We start from the raw sequence: 18,134 nt of genomic DNA on the forward strand, positions 1-18,134 counted from the left end.
GCCTTGAAAAATCAAAGGTGTTCTTTTTTAACACTGACATTGCTATTCAGAGGAACCTCACCATAATTCTTGGGTTTCAAAGGGATTAGTTACCTTCTAAGTACCTTGGAATGCCTCTTACTGACAAACTTTTGAGCAAGGGAGTGTGGGAACCGGTAACAAATAAACTTCAGGATAAAGTCAGGAAATGGACCTGTAGTTCTTTGAATATGGCGGGGAATCTTGTGCTTACTAAGGCTGTCCTGCATGCCATACCCATTTTTATGTTTTCAGCTCTTCCTGCTCCTAAAGAAGTTATGCAACAAATCAAGAGTATTCAATGAGATTTTCTTTAGGGCAAAGGGGAAGAGAAAAAGAAGTTGGCTTTGGTAGCTTGGGACAAGATCTGTAAACCTAAGGCCCATGGTGGTTTGGGGCTACATGACCTTGAAATCCTCAACAGAGTTTTGGGAGCCAAACTTTGGTGGAGGTGGCTCAAGGAATCATCCACCCCTTGGGCCAAGCTTTGGAAGCAGAAATATGAAAATAATTGGCAACAGAGGGATAATATCCGAATTTCAGGGCTCCCACATTTGGAACCTTGCTTGGGAGAATAGAACCATTGTCCAGAAGCATAGCTTCTGGGATATCTGAGATGGGAACCTTGCACAATTTTGGGAGGATAATTGGAAGCAGGAACCAAATTTGTTTAGGGAAGGACTAAATGATCTTAAAAATGACACTGACAACAAAGGTTTACTTATGGTAAGTGTCTTTTGGGATCAGGTAAGGAACAATGGTAAATGGAGAATGTGGAAGGATCTTGTTTATAGTGAACAGAGTCCTTTGAAGGCCCAAGTGGAGTCTCTTGCTCTTGACTTGGAGCAAAGGAATATTTTGGTTCCATCCTCGTCTGACCAACTGAGATGGGGTCGAAACACCGAAGGCACCTTCAACCTCAAAGAAGCTAAACGCATGGCCCTAGGTTTCGATTATCCAAACCCTGATCAGGTTTGGAATGACCTTTGGCAGAACTCGCAATGGATGAAAATCAAGTTGTTTATGTGGTTAGTTAACCAAAAGAAAATTCTCACATGGGAGAATCTTCTAAAAAGGGGCTTTGTTGGCCCATCCAAATGCCATCTATGTAGCTTACAGGAGGAGACGATGGAACATTAACTAAACCTCTGCCCCTTCACCTCTACCCTGTGGGATTGGTGGCCTCAGTCTTCGGGAAAACCGACAGGGACAAACTCAGCATCACCAACAATTTGAAGAATTGGAGGAAAAACTTCTCAGGTAATGAAATCATCAACAAGGCTTGGACTCTGGTTCCAGGATTTATCATCTGGGATGTGTGGAAAGAACACAGTAGAAGGATTTTCAAGAACAAAATAGGCTCGACCCAAAACATCATTGTCCAAATTTTACGACAGCTCAAAGATACAATAGGAGCCCTTATGTGGAAAATTCCTGAGGACCCTCCTTCATCCTAGGATGCTCGCATACTATTGCAGTTGGGTCTCCATTCTCTAGTTCCCCAAGGCACTGTCAAGGGTGTGAGCAAAACAACTACTGGTAAAGATATCTAGCAGCCTCCTCCTCATGGTTTTTTGAAAATCAATATAGACAGGGCCTCTAAGGGAAACCCAGGGATGGCTGGATTTGGCGGTGTCATAAGAGATGAGCAGGGACACATAAAGGATATCTTTCACAGTCATTTGGGGACTACCACTAATAACATGGCCAAGCTCATGACCTTAGAGCAGTGCATGGAAATCCTGATGGAGTCAAATTTACACAACGTCATCATTGAAGCTGACTCTGAATTGGTCATTAATGCAGCCAAGAAAATGTGTAATGGAACGGCACTTGGAAAAGTGTTGAGACATTGGAAGCTCTCGCATGCCTTTCAACGTATTCATTCCCACTTGCGAACCCTGAGAACCGTCAGCTTTGTTCATGTGCGAAGAAAAGCTAATATGTTGGTTGATCGTCTGGCAAATGAAGGAGTGCTATGTAAGGAAAGCTATATTCGGTACGACTGGGAGTCTATACCCTCTGGTAAACTGCGTGATGATTGTCAATGACAGGTAGCCAAAGACATGGCATACCTCTAGACCATGAATAATGAGCAAGAGGAAGACTAGCGGGAGTTGAAGGAATGGCATAAACTCGAAGTGAAGAGAAGGACGAAGAGGTGAGGTAACGATGCACAGGAGTCGTTAGATCATGTAAGATCAACGGACATAATTGGTGGGAAAGATTAGCGGGAGTAGAGAGGGCAGAAGTCCTTGAGCCCGGTTGAAGTGCCGCATTAAATCCTGACTGTCGATCTTATTTCCAAATGCTGACGTCACAAGTAACTACGGGGGTTCAACTATTTGTAACCCACGTGCTAGTTGAAAGGCCGCAAACCGTAGGATTAAAGTGCCTCTACTATCGAATGGATATCAGGTTTTAACATGGTTGGAGGTTAATCCTAAGAGCGGACTCGAAGTTTTATAGACCAAGGTTTATAATCTATATCGGCTCCGAGAAGTGGTTAAGTGTCGCGCTAGTTCTCAATGTGATGTTGCAACAACCGTCGGATCAAGAACTAGATCAACGGCAGAGATTTAATCACAAATAAAATTCGGTAAAAGAGTCTGGTCAACGATAAACTCATATTTACAATATTGCGATGGGTCGAGGTTTTACGATATTGTGATGGACTATGGACCGTAAGATAAAAGGGTTGATTGAACGACGGAGGTTAACTCTCGCATTTTGCAGGAATCAAGTGTTGGCGGCTTGGGGAAACTACGATGTGCAATAAGCCGAGAATGTGATGAAGTGTCGACCGTTGGATAGTGAAGCTGATCAACGGCGGAGATTGAAAGCCGCAGCGCCTTTAAAGAAATCCTGAACACCCAGGAATAATGACCAGGGGTCTTTTTTGTTTTTGTGTGAAATGTTTGGGTTTTGTTGACCCTGTTGTTTGTTTATCATCAACGAGTATGTCTTGTGCTGGTCTTTACACTAGTAAAGACGTGTACCATATGTAATATTTATTTCAGTTAATTGAAGGTTCCACTCATACTTGACCAAAAAAAAAAAATAACGAAAACAAATAGTTGGAACCAATATGCTTTGAGAAGATTCTGAAGAGTAAAAGTGTAGCCACATTTAAACATCCCTCTTTTGCTTCACCTGGCATTGTGCCTTTCTGTCATTTGGTTTTAAATCTAGGAAACAACATATTTTAAAATGATTTGTCAGGTAGGATAAATACATTTCACATAAGAATATTAAAACCATGTGTAAGGTGCACAAGATTTAACCTCTACCCAAATCTTCAATGATTCCAAACAGCTAAATAGAATTTATAAACCTAGAGATGACAACATGAGTGGTCACAGTAATATATTTGAACTTTGTTAGGCCCCAATACTACTAGAGTAACCCCTTGTTGTTATTAGTACAACCCCCTTATTATATTGTTGTACCCATTTAGTCCCCATATTGTTATTATTGTGCCCCATAGAAGCCCACTATTGTTATTATTGTGCCCTTACATTATTATTGTTATGTTGGCTCTGATTATATTATGACCCCTTAGACTCCTATATATAGAAAGGAGGTCTTATCATTTGTATCATCCAAGAATTGTTCATTTGTGTAATGTAAAGGAGGCTTCCCCCTCGAAGAGGCTTATTTCTAAGGCGTTCATCTATCTTTTCTATCTTTTTGTGAGCTGGTTTCATAACATTTGGTATCAAAGCTTTGAATTCTAGGGTTTCGCTGCTCCAAACAGGTCATCGTGGAATTTTCGCTATAACTCTTTTGCTACAAAGTTTCAAAAGCTAAAAAAAACCCATTTGAGAAGAGATCGGTCTAAACCTTGGCTCTGAATTTCAGATCCTCTCGCGCTATATTTTCATAGATATAATCTGAGGAAGTTAGGGTTTTTGTAAACCCCCGAATTACATTCCAAATAGGTGATCGGGGGAAAATCACCATAACTATCTCTCTGAGCATCAGATTGAAATTTTGTAAGAAGTTACAGAAAGAGGACTTCCTGTAGTTTTCTGTATATTAGTTTCAGGTACTAAGGTCAAAACAGTGAGACGTGGCACGTCGTACAAGTTCGCTCTACTGAACTAGTCTATAATCAGGTCACCGTGGGAGATTTGGCATAACTCTTTCTTGGATAATCAAATTTTGATCAAACTTGCAAGGTTAGAAAGAGAACTCAAAGAGCTACCGCAGGAAGAAATTTCAAAACTTGGAGATCTGAAATTACAGAGTTACAGTTGTTTCAAGATCGAGCTCCTAAAATCAAGAAAAATCGAGATGAGGAAGTTTGATGGCAAGGATCCGGTAAATTGGATACTACAGATGGAGAAATATTTTGATCTACATGGTGTACCACTGTTATAAAAGGTATGTATTGCATCTTCATATTTAGAACAAGATCAATTTTTATGGTATAAAGGGCTTTGTTCTCATAAACCACTTGTTACATGGTCAATTTTCATGGAGAAAATTATAGCACATTATGAGGATACAAAGAGCAACACCTTCTTTAGAGCAACACCACAACAATTGGAAGAAAAAGGAGGAAAAGGGCTTTGTTACAAAGTGGAAACAAAAATTATGGCAACAAGGAAGTCTACCCCTCACAACTATAAAGATGGAAGTGTTGTTTCTCCTAGCCTTCCACAACCTACAAGGGTTACACCACAACAATTGGAAGAAAAAAGAGAAAAAGGGCTTTGTTACAATTGTGATAAAAAATGCACTAAAGGTCATAAGTGTGCTGAGAAGAAATTATTTTACAAAGAGTATGAAGAGGAGGAAGAAAAGGATCAAGAAACATCAAAAGAAGAGGATATACACCAGGAACCAACCCCAAAGAAAGAAGAAATGAATTTGACCATATCTTGTAAAGAATTGGCAAGAATTACCACTCCTCAAACTCTCAAGATAGAAGGACATATCAAGAAGAAAAAGGTTCAAGAAGTGAAAGATCACATCGAGAAAGAAGAAATGAATCCAACCATATCTTGTAATGCATTGGCTGGAATTACCACTCCTCAAACTATCAATATAGAAGGACATATCAAGAAGAAAAATGTTCAAGAAGTGAAAGATCACATCGAGCATCAAGAAATGAATCTGACCATATTTTGTAAAGCATTGGAAGAAATTCCCACTCATCAATCTCTCAAGATAGAAGGAAATATCAAGAAGAAAAAGGTTCAAGCAGTGAAAGATCACATCGAGCATCAACAACAAGTTCTCCAACTTTTAAAGGATAACGCCACTTTGGTGTAGAATCGAATGAAACAACAAGTAGATCAACATCGCAGTAAAAAAAGTTTTAATGTAGGTGATTGGGTATTTTTACGGCTACATCTCAAGCAAGCTATTTATGAGAAGGAAATGTTGGCAATACTACACGCACTTAAGAAATGGTGACCTTACCCAATGGGAAGACACTTCAAGGTAAAAATGGATCATGATAGTCTTAAATACTTTTTAGAACAAATATTATCTTTAGAAGAACGTAAAAAATGGGTCACAAATATGTTGGGTTATGACTTTGACATCATCTACAAAAAAGGGAAGAAAAATTTTGTTGCAGATGCACTCTCAAGAAAGGATGAGTATGTGGAAGCATTGTTTTGTGCTATTTTTATTATCCAACCAGATTGGATAAATGAAGCAAGGGATGAATGGATGAAGGATGAAGAAGTGTGGCGGCTCATTCAAAAGTTGCAGAACATCCCAATTCAAACAATATTTCCAGAACTTGAAGAGGAAGGAAAAATCATATTGGAACCAGGAGCAGTCGTTGAAACAAGAACCCAATAGCTACGAAATCAATCAATTACAGAGTATCTCGTCAAGTGAAAGAACTTACTCGTTGAAGATTCCACATGGGAGGATAAGAATTTTATATAAAAGCATCAATAACTACTCAAGCATTGAGGACAACACTTTTTTAAGGAGAGGGGCATGTTAGGCCCCCATACTACTAGTGTAACTCCTTGTTGTTATTAGTACAACCCCCTTATTATATTTTTGTACCCATGTAGTCCCCATATTGTTATTATTGTGCCCTATAGAAGCCCACTATTGTTATTATTGTGCCCTTACATTATTATTGTTATGTTGGCTCTGATTATATTATGACCCCTTATACTCCTATATATAGAAAGGAGGTATTGTCATTTGTATCATCTAAGAATTTTTCACTTGTGTAATGTAAAGGAGGTTGCCCCCTCGAAGAGGCTTATTTCTAAGGCATTCATATATCTTTTCTATCTTTTTGTGAGTTGGTTTCATAACAAACTTCCAGAGTGGGAATAACTTAAATGGGTGGTTTTATTATTTACAAACGACAATATACAGAATAGGGTTTTGTTATATGTCACTAGAATTGAGAATAGACTTTTTCATTTTTTAGAATGTTGGCAGAATAAAGGAGTTTTTTTATACATTAAAAGACCAGAGATATGCCCTTGAAAAGTATTTGAATTTTGGTTGAAAAAGTGTTTTTTTTTTTTCCTTTGGTAAATGATAGATAACCAAAATGAGGGTCTTTTAGAGCCAAAACAAGGGCTTTGTTTCTAACCATTGTGAATACTTTCAATAGAGGTGAGGGTTTTTCTTCCTAACTAACAAAAACCCATTTAAAAATGTACAAGATAACTTGGTCTCAAGGTATTTTTCAAAAATTGAGGAATCGGAGTGAATTGTTGAAAGTATCCAGGCAGAGAACAAGGGCTCTCTTATTTTATACATAACAAAGGATGAGAGCAAAGGTTTTGTGTTCTTTGTTTGTTTTCTCAGACACCAGCAACAGGATTCAATAATTGGAAAAAATTCAAAGTATTGTGAGTGTGTATTCATAACAAAGAATAAGGACAACATTGTGAACAACCTCAAAATGATAATAGGGTGTAAGACCCTTCCACTAAATATACCAAAGATCAAAATTATTCATCAAAACAGTGGCTTTTGTATTTCTAGAAGGAAAATAAAAATACTCAATTTATGGATGGATGGCAGTAATTCAACATGGAATTATCAATAAACCCAACAATTATAATTGCATAATTAACCAAAATTTGAGTCAGAAATACCTAAAGATGCCACGCGAAAAAACCAATTTACAACTACTCAAATGAACACACAACCCACCACGCAAACCCTTTGTCTAGCTAAAATGTCTGACAAAACAAGCTTAAATCTCTCATGCAAAGTTTGTTTGGGAAACTGCTTCATAAACACGAAAGAGTTAAACAAAATTTAGTCACAGGGATGGAAACAATAGAGGAAAATGGAAAGAGTGAAGGAAAAATGCAATACTAGAACTATGTTTCCATAAAAAACCAAAAAAAATCCAAACACATACATGCAATTTGAACCATCGATTACCCAAAACCCTACCAATCTCAATCATCGATCAATCACATAACAAAGGTATACATTAAATTCACCACCTTCCAATCTCATTTCATTCCATACAAATAAACCATGCTATGTCAAACCAACACAGACGATACATAAACCAAACATAACATGTATGTCATCATAATCCACTGCAAACAGATGAGTCATGTCACCATAATGCTATGCCAATTCAACACAACATCCATATACCATGTGCACAACATGTATGCCAACAATATAAGTGTCGTATCAACCCATTTATAACCATTTACCATAACATATACACATACCTTTAGAACCATAGCAAGTCAACCATAAAATAACCATGCACGGGCCCCTTTCCAAATCAGCTTAGTTATCCCACATTGGAAACAAGCCCCTTTCCAAATCAGCTTAGTTATCCCACATTGGAAACAAGCGAAAGCATCATAGTGTATTAATTAAATCAACCCCAACCATAGTGTACACGTTTTGTTGCAACACAAGCTTGGTATTTTTTTTATATTTGTTGATGGTGTATCAAACTTTCAAAGTTTAATACCAAATTCAAGAGTGTTGGCAACATATATATACAATTGCTTGAATATAAACCAATGCTTATGAACCAAAAAATTATTTTGTGTATTTTACCAATCTTCCGCATTTAAAATATGATTTTAATTGAGCACTTATTCATGGCAAAAGCATCATTTATTTTTCAATGAATTATTTAAATTTGTATCATAACATATGATATATTGGCATATGCAAATTTAGTAACTTTAGAACCAACCACTGATCTTGAGTTGTAGCAATATTTAAAAAAACTTCATTCATTCGTGTAGTTGAATAGATTATTTAAATTATGAATATGCTTATAATTCCTCGTGTGACATCCTCCCTAGCCTATGGTTATGGTAGATGTTAAAAAAATTGTTGGTGCCAAGATTTTACAGATTTAACAAGCAATGTGGGGCACTTTTGTAGCTTTATAAAAAATAAAAAACAAAAATCAAACTTGTATCAATAGAGTTGATTTCAATAAATTATTAATTTTTATAGAGTGTATCCAATCCAAAAAATCAATAAGTTTTAAATTCTTATTCTGATTCAACCAACTTGATCCCGATTTTTTAATTATTATTGTCTCAATAAAAATCTTTGATAAGCCCTTCTTTGTAAACCGAATTAGGCTAGGATAGCCCATATTTAGAGGGAATATAACCCCAACATAATTTAAACAAATTGTCTTGATTTTAAACGGAAATAATTAATCAATCAACACACTGCCATTAGTATCTCTTTTTGGGATCATGACCACACATGCGGGGATCCAATTTTGACAAGGCATATCTCCTCAGTTGTGAGGAGTTATATGGCATGCCACCTACCATTGGAATCGGCACAACAAGGACAAGCAAATGATGATTATATTATTTGAAATTTCAATGAGCTTCTCATCCAAATTTTTCATCAAAAGTGGGGCATCATGAGCACACTTCAAGAGCTTCTCATCCTTCCAAGGCTTCTTGACTAGTGGATCTTCCAATCAATGCAATCCATTAACGTATATCAAGAGCGTTCAAAGATGATGTTGACATCAATGAAAACACCATTCAAAAAATAATATATAATATGTTATAAGTTTGATGTAAAGAATTTAAGTTTAATATATATTATAATGAATATAATAAGGTGAAAAAGTTTAACATAATATGAGATTTTATATTATTATTAAATATTCGATATTAATAAATTATATTATTACTATTATTAAATTCAATATTATATATATATATATATATATATATTATTTTATTTTTTTCAAAATTGAAGTTTTTATATTAATACAAAAGATTACATCTCTCCATAGTGCTTCTTAAAAACTTGTTGGCCTCACTCTTACTAGATTTATTGGCCAATAGATGCATACCCCTATACATAGAAAATTTTCCAAAATGACAAATATTTACATAAACTAACAGAAAAAAAGTGTCAAAAACACAGAAGACCAAAATACAACCAACTATCATTAGACATCCTCAAAATTTACCGTGGCAGGAGGATCTGGACCTGAGTCAAGGGATGGAGGGTTTTGAATTCATAGTGAATATGTCCCTTCATGTGAACCGGTCTAGTTTCCATAAGATCAAGCTTCTCTTGAATGTGTCATTTCCTTGTCTATAAATTGGCCAATATATCATGCATCTCCCACAAGTTCCATTGAATGTGATTCATGAAATCTATAATTTCATTGTGATCATCTTGTCAGGACCAATTGAGCTAATCCAAAGAACTACTCAACTTTTGAATGATACTAGCACTATCTTTCGACAAGGAAGTGTTCACCATTGAGGGAAAAGATTGAGAGTGGCAGGTCTACAGTTTCTCCATGACCCAGCTCATTTTGCTACTGTCGCACCTAAAATCCCTTCACCTCTAGACCTCGACGCGCCCAACCTCATTTGAGGATACATATTTAACACCCACCTCTTAACTTCATGTCCATGAAAGGAAGTGTTTTTGTTGCACCAAATATTTCGACTAAATATTCAAGGATGCCCCTTATTCACACTTGGGGCTGCAATTTTCCACGCCCCCCTAATGCAACGCCTTTTACCACGAATTCTCCTGCAATCCACCACATAAACCACCCAAAATTTCATTATAGCAGCCACTTCATTGCTACCCATCCTGACCCCCATGAAGGTTACACCCACCAACCTCCCCAAGTGGGTTGAAGAAAACTCGACTTGGAGTGCGCAGAATTTTGAGGCTTCTAGGGCCACACTAGTAACCAGCTAGTCAAGCTTCCCCATTTCCAGAAAACACTAAACCCATGCACATCTGAAATCTAGAACACTAACAACACTCAAGCACCTATGGTAATGCTTCACAATCCACCAACAAACCACTAAATTTCCTAACTTCCCCAACGTATATAGAAAAGGCAAGCCAAAACTCGGCGTACCAGATGGCCACTCCACCCAAACATACATAAAGAATATAAATACTATAAACATGCAATTAACCAACACAAATTGAACAACTAGGATTAAAGCTTTATACCTGGTGTGGATAACCTCATACTATTTCTCCTCAGTGCACAAATATACAACCTACCAAGCCTCCTCCCTCCCATTTTACCTTCAGACATGGGTCATCTTCAGACATACCACCAACCGCTCCTCCATTACAGAATACCGATGAACAAAATGACTAGCCTTAATACCATTAATGGTCACCCTACAATGGCCCTTAATCCCAAAGGATGAGACCTTAATACCATTAATTGCCACCTTTGATCTGTCACCCCAATCTAGAAATATTATATTAAAATTTTAATAAATTTGAATTAATATAATATTAACTTTAAAGTAATATTAAATTTAACATATTATAATACATATTAATATATTATGACATATATTAATATCATAAAATTAATATCCATATATTAAAATACTACAGTAATGAGCTTTAATATAATATTAAGATTTAAATTATGAATTTTAATATTATATTATATAATAATTATTTGCTAATATAACATAATAACTATTATAATTTTATGATCTTTATTCATTAATGATGTTAGAGGTGTTGCTGAGGGATCGCTATGGAGGATTGAGGACGAAGAGCTAGGGTTTCAAGCTTCTATAAGTGTTGAACTCCATGGAAGGGCGCAAAGGGGGGAGCTCCACTACCTCCTACAGTCAGGCCATAGCCTGCCGAGGTAAGAAACCGATAGAAACTGCCAGAGGTCCTTCAGAAGAAGGGAAAAGGAGCATTGAAGAGGAACAGGATTTAACCAAAATAAGGGAGGATAATAGAACAAAAGAAAATGAGGAAGAAGACAAGAAACAGGAAGCAGAAAACAAAACGCAAAAGGGGCCATGTAAACCCAAGGCTGAGGTCACACCCAGAGTAGTTTTAAATGATCCTGCTCTACAGGCGCACAGGGACCACATGCAGACCTATGCTATCATTTGTAAATTCATGGGATTATGGCCCACAGAAAAGGCACTACAAGCATGGATTAAATACCATTGGAAACCAAAAGGAGGCATAGACCTACATCTTGGGTCAAAGGGTTTCTTCATTATGGTCTTTACAAATATTGAGGACAAAGACAGGGTGTTTGAAGGAGGGCCCTACTTCTATGCAGCTGCAGGCCTCTACATGCGTCCTTGGATGATGAATTTTTTCCCGGAGCAAGATACTTTCACTTCGGTCCCGGTCTGGGTAAGACTCTATTCCCTACCTCTAAATTACTGGCAAATTGAATCATTATCTGCTATAGGAAAAAAATTAGGGCACTTTTTCAAAGCATCTGAGGCCACCATAAGGGGAAAATATACTTCCTTTGCACAAATATGTGTGGAGATGGATCTCTCTGGACCTCTACCAGATGAGGTCACCTTGGAAGTTTTTGATGAAGAATGGGTGCAAACAGTAGATTATGAACATATTCCTTTTAGATGTCGTAGGTGCCATGAGCATGGGCACCTATTTAGAGACTACCCTCTCAGTAAAATAGAGAACAAAAGTAAAGCTACCACAGTGAAAGACACTGAAAACTTTCACAAAGTGGGATATAGAGGAAAAGGGGGCAAAAGGGGGCCAAAGAAACATCAAACAGAAGGGAAACAGGCCAATCTGAACAGATTCCAAGTACTAGAAGAAGAGGAAGAGATAACAAAGGAAGATCAAGTAATGGAAGGCAGCCCAGGGGAGAAGGAGAAAGAAGAAAATAGTGGGAAAACACAGGATATTAATAAACAGAAAGAGACTACGCTGAGTGATGGAGAACTGGAAATGGACCAAGAAATGACCCAGGGTGATATGGAAATGGAGGATCATGAACTGCAGGATATTCTTAATAGAGAACACCTAGATCTGGAAGGGTTCTTGAAACAGGGGACCATGGGAGGGGTAGACTCACTACCTCAAGAAGAGTTCAACAGAGTACAACAGTTGTTCCTATGGAAAACTCAGGCTAAAGGGCTGGAAAGGCAAAGAAACAATGAAAGGCAAGGCAATGAAGGTGTGAAAACTATGAAAACCACACCAAGATTAGCTCCTAGAAATCCAGGAAAGAAAAGAGGCAGAAAAAAGCAGAATGAGTTATTGATGGAATGTGGAAAGCTAATGATAGATTCAGGTAAGATGAAAGACCTAACCAGCTACTCCTTTACAAATATTTCATAATGAAGTTCACATCTTGGAATATCAGAGGTCTAGGTAGTAAAAGAAAACAAAGAATACTTAGCAATAGAATGAAACAAGAAGCTTTAGATATGATCTTTATCCAGGAAACTAAATGTTCCATTCAAAAAATAAAAGAAATACACAGCAAATGGCTCAAAAAATATGAGTTTCTAGAAGTCAAAGCAAATAAAACAGCAGGAGGCATACTTACTCTTTGGAACCCCAAAAATATTGGCATAATAGATGTTGAGACATCTAGGAATTATTTATCAGTGGTTATTCAGCCTATGGGAGATAGGGAGACTTATCTAGTCACAAATGTTTATGACCCCCAAAGACTAGATGATAAACTCAGGTTTATATATTCTCTTGTGGAACTAAGAGATAGACATGCAGGAGTACTATGGATCATGGGTGGGGACTTCAACATGAGCAAATCACTTTCGGAGAAAAAAGGGGGAACCAAAACTTTAAGCAAAAACTCTATAGCATTTCAAACTTTTATAGAAAATATGAAGCTAGTTGACACTAATATGAGTAATGGCCTCTTTACATGGAAAAATAAGAGAGGAGGAGAGTCTCAAGTAGCCTCAAAGTTAGATAGATTCATAATCTCAGAGGACCTTATGCTCACCGACAAGGAAATGATAGTGAGAATTCTCCCCTTTGGAGGCTCGGACCATTGGCCTGTACAACTTGAGGTTTAGGGCATTAGCACCCCCAAGAACAGACCTTTTAGATTTGAGAATATATGGCTCACACACCCAGATTTTATCAGCAACATTGCAAAATGGTGGACAAAAGATCTGCATATTCAGGGTACAAGAATGTTTATGCTACACAAAAGACTAAAACACATCAAGCTCAGACTCAAAGATTGGAACAAGAATGAATTCAGAAATATCTTTGAATTGAAAAAAGCTATTGAAGATAAAATGCTGGAACTCAATCAAGCCCTTATCACGGATGGCTTTTATAGAATCAGAAATGATCAAGTCACCAAACATCATCAAGACTGGGAGAACTTATGTAAACAAGAGGAAATATTTTGGAGACAAAAATCTAGATTTCAATGGCTAAAAGAAGGGGAACGAAACACTAGATTTTTCCACAGATCCACCACGGCGAATAGATCTCATAATAGGATCTCTTTGATCAAGGACGTCGGAGGTCATCTACTCAATACCCATGAAGATATAGAAACTGTGTTAGTTCAACACTTTCGAGGTATAGCAGAGGAGACCATTTCAGACAGAGCTCATTTTATCAGGGACTTAACAAGGCATATACCTAGGCTAGTAACAAGAAAGGATAATTTCAATCTCAATAGGCCAATGACTGAAGAGGAGGTTAGTGAGGTCATCAAAGAAATGCAGAATGGTAAAACGCCAGGCCCTAATGGTTTCAATGTGGATTTCTTTAAATCTTGCTGGAACATTGTTAAACAAGATATTCTAAATGTAGGGGAGGACTCCAAGATGAATAGAACCATTTTGAAGGTGCTCAATACTTCCTTCATCTCTTTGATCCCAGAACAGGACAATGCTCAGACTCTAAACAGGTTTAGACCCATAGCTTTATGCAATGTGGTGTACAAGATAATATCCAAAGTTATTTCCAATAGACTCAAACCCCTTCTTCCTACTCTAGTTTATGTGGAGCAATCAGGTTATGTGGAGGGTAGACAAATTCTCAACAACATCATTGAAGCACATGAGGTGGTTCATTCATTGTTAAGCAATAGGAAGGTGGGAATGATTATGCAATTGGACCTAGCCAAAGCTTATGATAAGTTGAATTGGACCTACATCAGGAAGGTCTTTCTAGCCTTTGGATTTGGCCATAAATGGGTAAGATGGGTTATGGCCCTGGTAACTTCTTCTAGCTTTTTAATTCTAGTTAATGGTTCTCCTTCCAAGACTTTTACTCCTTCAAGAGGCATCAGTCAAGGAGATCCGCTCTCTCCCTTTCTCTTTATCCTCATGATGGAAGGACTTGGTCGGGCTATCAAGCATGCGAAAGAAGTGGGTAACATCAAGGGTATCCAACTCTCTGAGACTGGACAGGCTTTGACCCATCAACAATTTGTTGATGACACTATGTTGCAGGGTATCCCTGCAGTCAAAGAAGCACTAGCTTATAAACAAATCCTGTGTGACTTTGCCATGGCTACAGGTATGGAGGTAAATCTCTCCAAATCTAAAAAAAAATTCTTTAATACTAATATCGTTATCCAGAGGAATATCTCCATAATTCTGGGATTTCAAAGGGATGCCCTTCCTTCCAAATACTTGGTAGTTGCTCTAACTGACAAACCTTTGCACACAAGCATTTGGGAGCCAGTGATTAATAAGATGCAGGATAAAACCCAGAAATGGACTATTATATCTTTAAACTTGGCAGGCCGGTTAGTGCTTACTAACACTGTACTTCAATCAATCCCCGTCTTCATGCTTTCAGGCCTTCCAGCTCCAAAAGGAGTTTTGCAACAATTTAGAACCATTCAAAGAGATTTTCTTTGGGGTAAGGGGGAGGAGAGAAATAAATGGGCCTTGGTAGCCTGGGGTAAGATTTGCAAACCTAAAAACCATGGAGGTCTTGGATTGGATGATCCGGAAGTACTAAGCAATGTCTTAGGGGCAAAATTATGGTGGCGTTGGGTAAAAGATCCAAAGGCTCAGTGTGCTCGTATTTGGAAAGAAAAATACGCCAGTACTTGGCAATATAATGATCACATAAGGATGGCTGGCATCATAAAAGGCTCCTACATCTGGAATAAAGCCTGGGAGAATAGAGGCTTAGTGCAAAAAAATAGCTTCTAGGAAATCAGAGAGGGAGATCTTGCTTTGTTTTGGGAGGATAAATGGCAACAAGAACCTACACTGTTAAGAGAGGACTTTTTGGACCTCAAGAAAGAAACTGATACCAAAGGGTTACTTAGGGTAAAATATTTTTGGGATCAAACCAATAGTGAAGGAAAATGGAGAACCTGGAAGAATATAGAATACAGGGATGATAGACCCTTGAAAGCAAAAGTTGATGCACTTCTGACAATGTTGAACCAAAGGAAAATTCTAGTTCCAAAGGGGCATGACCAACTTAGATGGGGCAACAATAATGAAGGTACCTTCAATCTTAAGGATGAAAAGAGCATAATCCTAGAGCTAGATTCCAATGAACCGGACAAGGTTTGGCAGAACCTATGGAGGCATCAAGGATGGATGAAAATCAAACTCTTCATGTGGCTGGTACATCATAAGAAAATTCTGACTTGGGAAAACATTCGGAAGAGGGGTGTTTTGGGACCTTCCAGATGCCAGCTCTGTGAAGCCCAAGAGGAAACAATGGAGCACCTTCTCAATAATTGCATTTTCACCTCCAGGTTGTGGGATACTTTTGCCACAATTTTCCAACAGACAGACAGGGACAAAGGAAGCATTATCAATACCCTTAATAACTGGAGACGAAACTTCTCTGATTATGAATTTCTTCGCTCAGCTTGGGCTTTAACTCCAAGCTTCATAATATGGAATGTCTGGAAAGAAAGGAACAACAAAATCTTCAAAAATGAAAAAAGTTCCTCCCAATGCATTATTGAGCAGATCTTAAGACAGCTTAAGGAGACGGTAGGTACTTTAGTGCGAACTTCCCCAAAGAATCCACCTTCAGAAGCTGAAATGCAGATACTTCTTTAGTTGGGTATGCAGGGGCTTATACCATAGGGCATGGACAGGAAGGTGATGAAACTGGACAATAAGCCAGATTACTGGCATCCTCCCCCTAAGGGTTTTTTGAAATGCAACATTGATGGGGCCTCAAAAGGCAACTCGGGTATTGTTGGTTTTGGAGGGGTGTTAAGGGATGAAAATGGATGCATCCTTTTTATTTTTCATTTCCATTTGGGAAGAGCTACAAACAATATGGCGGAATTAATGTCACTTGAGCAATGTTTAGAAATCTTGAAGCAGGGTAATCTCCATAATATAATAATTGAAGCTGATTCTGAGCTAATCATTAACTCGGTCAAGAGAATCTGTTGTGGCACGGAGCCGGAAAAAAGTCTCAAGACATTGGAGGTTGTTTCAGGTCTTTCAAGTTTTTCCGCCTTCATCCTGTCGCTCTCCCCTCGTGCCCTGTCCCATCATTGTAGGTGGGTATCTTTATGCCTGCCATCTAGGTAGGGATCCCTATACCTTGTTTCTTCAGACAAGCAAGCAGGGTGGGATGTCTTCATCGGTAGCGAGTGTAGGGTTCGTATACAGTATCGGTAGTAAGCTTGTGCCGTAGCCAAGGCGTGGTCTCCCTGTCCACTGCAGGTGGGTAAGCAAGGAAGTAGTCCGCTTGGGCTTGCTCTCGTGTGGTTCGTTCTATCCATCCTTCCGTCCTTGCTTGCTTCTTTCCCTTCTTCCACCTACCCACCCTTCCTTCCATCCTTCTGTGCATCCTGGCATCCTTAGCATCAGCAGTGGTTCCTTCGTTCCTTCAATAAGTGACTGCGTGTGAGGATGCTCCCCCTACAATGAATGAGGATGCCCCCCGTAGATGAAGGTCCTGATGGGTTGTTATCGAGTAGGAGGCTAGAGAACCCTCACCATATGAATAGTGAGTGACCCCTCTCCTCTCCTTATCAGTCGAGCCCCCTCTCCTCTCCCTCTCCCTTATGGTCGAGTACCTAAAGGTCCTTGGGGTCGAGTACCTAAAGGTCCTCTCCTCTCCCTATGGTCGAGCCCCCTAAAGGGTCCTTGACAGTCGAGCCTGCTTACGCATCCTTATTAGTCGAGTGTGCTAACGCACCCTAAAGGGTCCTCTCCTCTCCTCTCCCTTGGGGTCGAGTACCTAAAGGTCCTTATCAGTCGAGCCCCCTAAAGGGTCCTTAACAGTCGAGCCTGCTTACGCATCCTTGACAGTCGAGCCCCTCCGGTCCTCACCATCGGAATAGTGAGTGGCTCCGCCCCTAAATAATATAGGGCTCTAGATGCGGCCTTACGGCTGTTTAAGTTTTGGCTAATCGCTTTCACGCAAGTCACTATCACCGTTCTTATATATGTCATTACGTTATCTCGCCCCAAGTTGAATAAGCATCTGATGGTTCCTATCTCGAATGACTAGGTATTCTTTATGTATTTTGATTGGGCCAACCAAGTGGCAAGCAACAAGTAGAGAAGCTAGGGAGTGTAGGGTACCCCTCACTGACACCATATCTATTCTCTCGTCCTTCCATTTCTTGCCGATGTATAGACTATTTGTGCCTAAACCATTCAAGCCTGGTGAACTGAGACCTATTACAATACCCCACCCTCGGGATCTCTTGCAGGGTCGAGGGTAGAGAACATGAGGCCCTATAACCAGTGGTATATGAAATTTGTTGTTATCACGCACGGAGAGGGATAACAACAAGAACAAGCGCTTCTCCCTCCTGACGTCGAGCGAGTCAATGCCCTATCCCTCGACCTAGTAAAGTAAGATACAGTGAGCGACATCCCACATGAATTGGTCTATTTATTATATATGAGATAGTCAGT

This window comes from Pinus tabuliformis, chromosome 8 (assembly GCF_031772625.1).
Source record: "Pinus tabuliformis cultivar Carrire ecotype Pingquan chromosome 8, CPIR1, whole genome shotgun sequence".
NCBI lineage: Eukaryota > Viridiplantae > Streptophyta > Pinopsida > Pinales > Pinaceae > Pinus > Pinus tabuliformis.